The 4,073-nt window shown below is 42.7% G+C and overlaps 1 pseudogene across 1 annotated transcript; it reads right to left on the bottom strand.

Moving 5' to 3' along the window:
- Positions 1-2,589: 2,589 nt before the first annotated feature.
- Positions 2,590-3,511, bottom strand: LOC311529457 (olfactory receptor 5V1-like; annotated as a pseudogene). The gene has a single exon. The product of its transcript is annotated as an olfactory receptor 5V1-like (transcript).
- Positions 3,512-4,073: the final 562 nt, after the last annotated feature.

Here is a 4,073-nt window from a genome sequence, read left to right as displayed (position 1 = left end):
GACTCTTTCCAATTTTTCCACATACTTCTTGTCGTGTAGAAGGGAACGATCACATCCCTCGATCTGCTGGCAATGCCCCTACTTATACAGCCCAAAATGCCATTGGCCTTCTTGGCAACAAGGGCACACTGTTGACTTATATCCAGCTTCTCATCCACTGTAACCCCTAGGTCCTTTTCTGCAGAACTGCTGCCTAGCCATTTGGTCCCTAGTCTGTAGCGGTGCATGGGGTTCTTCCGTCCTAAGTGCAGGACTCTGCACTTGTCCTTGTTGAACCTCATCAGATTTTTTTGGCCCAATCCTCCAATTTGTCTAGGTCCCTCTGTATCCTATCCCTACCCTCCAGTGTATCTACCCCTCCTCCCAGTTTAGTGTCATTGGCAAACTTGCTGAGGGTGCAATCCACACCATCCTCCAGATCATTTATGAAGATATTGAACAAAACCGGCCATTGGGGCACTCCACTTGATACCGGCTGCCAACTAGACACAGAGCCATTGATCAGTACCCGTTGAGCCCGACAATCTAGCCAGCTTTCTATCCACCTTATAGTCCATAAATCCAGCCCATACTGCTTTAACTTGCTGGCAAGAATACTGTGGGAGACCATGTCAAAAGCTTTGCTAAAGTCAAGGAACAACACATCCACCGCTTTCCCCTCATCCACAGAGCCAGTTATCTCATCATAGAAGGCAATTAGATTAGTCAGGCATGACTTGCCCTTGGTGAATCCATGCTGACTGTTCCTGATCACTTTCCTCTCCTCTAAGTGCTTCAGAATTGATTCCTTGAGGACCTGCTCCATGATTTCTCCAGGGACTGAGGTGAGGCTTACTGGCCTGTAGTTCCCAGGATCCTCCTTCTTCCGTTTTTTAAAGATGGGCACTACATTAGCCTTTTTCCAGTCGTCTGGGACTTCCCTGGATCGCCATGAGTTTTCAAAGATATGGGCCAATGGTTCTGCAATTACATCCGCCAACTCCTTTAGCACTCTCGGATGCAGCGCATCCGGCCCCATGGACTTGTGCTTGTCCAGCTTTTCTAAATAGTCCAGAACCACTTCTTTCTCCACAGAGGGCTGGTCACCTCCTCCCCATGCTGTGCTGCCCAGTGCAGTAGTCTGGGAGCTGACCTTGTTCATGAAGACAGAGGCTGTCAAGGTTCCTTCCCCACTCTGAACTCTAGAGTACAGATTTGGGGACCTGCATGAAAACCTCCTAAGCTTACTTTTACCAGCTTAGGTTAAAACTTCCCCAAGGTACAAACTATTTTACCCTTTGCCCTTGGACTTCCACTGCCACCACCAAACTTTATCTGGGTTCCTGAAAAAACATAGTTTGGACACGTCTTTCCCCCCAAAATCCTCCCAACCCTTGCACCCCACTTCCTGGGGAAGGTTTGGTAAAAATCCTCACCAAATTTGCATAGGTGACCACAGACCCAAACCCTTGGATCTTAGAACAATGAAAAAGCACTCAGTTTTCTTACAAGAAGACTTTTAATAGAAGTAAAAAGGAATCACCTCGGTAAAATCAGGATAGTAAATATCTTACAAGGTAATTAGATTCAAAACATAGAGAATCCCTCTAGGCAAAACCATAAGTTACAAAAAAGACACACAGACAGGAATATTCATTCTATTCAGCACAGCTATTTTCTCAGCCATTTAAAGAAATCATAATCTAACACATACCTAGCTAAATTATTTACTAAATTCTAAGACTCCATTCCTGTTCTGTCCCCAGCAAAAGCATCACACCGACAGACACAGACCCTTTGTTTTTTTCTCCCTCCTCCCAGCTTTTGAAAGTATCCTGTCTCCTCATTAGTCATTTTGGTCAGGTGCCTGCGAGGTTACCTTTAGCTTCTTAACCCTTTACAGGTGAGAGGATTTTTTCCTCTGGCCAGGAGGGATTTAAAAGGTGTTTACCCTTCCCTTTATATTTATGACAGAGGCAAAAAAAGCATTGAGTACATTAGCTTTTTCCACATCCTCTGTCACTAGGTTGCCTCCATCATTCAGTAAGGGGCTCACACTTTCCTTGACTTTCTTCTTGTTGCTAACATACCTGAAGAAACCCTTCTTGTTACTCTTAACATCTCTTGCTAGCTGCAACTCCAGGTGTGATTTGGCCTTCCTGATTTCACTCCTGCAAGCCCGAGCAATATTTTTATACTCATCCCTGGTCATTTGTCCAATCTTCCACTTCTTGTAAGCTTCTTTTTTGTGTTCAAGATCAGCAAGGATTTCACTGTTAAGCCAAGCTGGTCGCCTGCCATATTTACTATTCTTTCTACACATCGGGATGGTTTGTCCCTGTAACCTCAATAAAGATTCTTTAAAATACAGCCAGTTATTCTGTAAAATATCTATGAGATAGTTCCTTCAAAGACAACTGAGCTATATCTATTTACATCACAGAAATTTTGGCCTTAGAAGCTGTTTACAATAGTGCTTTTATTTAGACTAAATAGATTGCCAGTTGTGTACCAGTGTCAACCAGTTGCATGAACTAAATAGATAGTCCAGTCCTTGCAACTTTTGATATATACTATAATTATATTTAAAATGATAAAACCTAGATATGGTTATATTACATGAGATACTTGAATTTTCGCTAATATTCTTGCCAGAGCTGTTTTTACATCTTTATTTTTCAAACTATAGATGATTGGGTTTAACATGGGGGGGGTCAAAATACCATACTGAATGGAGAAGAGTTCATCTAGAATCAGGGAAGAGACTCAGCTGGGTTTCATGTACTGGGAAAGAGCTGTCAGAAATAATAAACCCACCACAATGAGGTGGGAGCTGCAGGTAGAGAAGGCTTTACGTCTTCCCTCTGTGGAGCGCATCTGGAGGATAGTGGAGATGATGTAAATATAGGAGACCAGGGTAAGGAGGAAGGAGCTGAAACCAAATAGCACTGCAGAAGAAAGAAGAACTATTTTATTGGTGAAGGTCACAGTGCAAGACAGTTGTCGTAGCGGAGGGAGCTCACATCTGAAATGTCTGATTTCAGACCACAGAAGTGCAACTTTGACACTGGGATAGTATTTACCAGTTTATACAAGAGCTCCACTGTCCATGAACCATGCACCAACTGGCTGCTGACTCGTTTGTTCATGGTCCCTGCATAATGCAATGGGTGACATATGGCAGAATATCGGTCATAAGCCATTGCTGAGAGTATGAAAACTTTAGCACCAGATGAAAGGAAGATGATGAACATCTGGGCAATGCAGCCATTGACAGAAATGGTTGTGTGCTTTGCTTGGAAATACCAACATCTCAGGGACAATGGCTGAGGAATAACAGATATCAACAAAGGCCAAATGAGACAGGGGTGTTGAGGTGAGGATCTACCCTTATCACCAGCATGATCATCATGTTCTCCACCAGGGTGATTAGGTAAGTAATTAAAAACACCAGGAAGAGGAAAATTTGGAGTTGTGGGTCATTCGAAAGTCCCACAAGAATGAACTCAGTCACACTGGTTTGGTTTTCCATTCACATTTAATGACCTGTAAGAAGAGAAAAAGAAAATAAATTAACCAATATAATAACAGGTTATTAATCCAGAGATTTAAAATGAATGGACAAAATGTATTTCCAGTGGAACTCCATGGAAGGAGATCCATTAGGGATCTATTAACCCAATGGCATTGCCCCAGATTTACAATTATCCATAAATTTATGGTACCCAGCTGTGAGTCTGATTTTCAGGGTTGCTGAGCACCAGTGAATCTAGCTGAAGCCAGTGGGAGCTGTGTATGAAGTTTGGTACTCAGAACCTAAGGTGCCCAATATCAGCAAAGGATGAGTCCATAGTGGGTGCATGATGCTGCTGGATCCAAATGGAGGCATCTCTCACACAGTTTGCATTCACCTTGCACAGGCATGAATGACAAAGAAAACACAAGGCAGGAACAATCATGGCTTTAAAAAAAGAAAAGAAATGAAACAATAGATTAATCAGATGTGAAAGAATACTAAACTCACCTGAAGTCCTTTTGCCGAGTGCAGATCATGTGAGGATTTCAAACTGAGGTTCAGCTTTTGGATACATGCA

The sequence above is a fragment of the Lepidochelys olivacea genome (assembly GCF_965140295.1).
Source record: "Lepidochelys olivacea isolate rLepOli2 genome assembly, chromosome: 13".
NCBI classification, from domain to species: Eukaryota; Metazoa; Chordata; order Testudines; family Cheloniidae; genus Lepidochelys; species Lepidochelys olivacea.
This window is presented reverse-complemented; position numbering and strand designations above follow the sequence as displayed.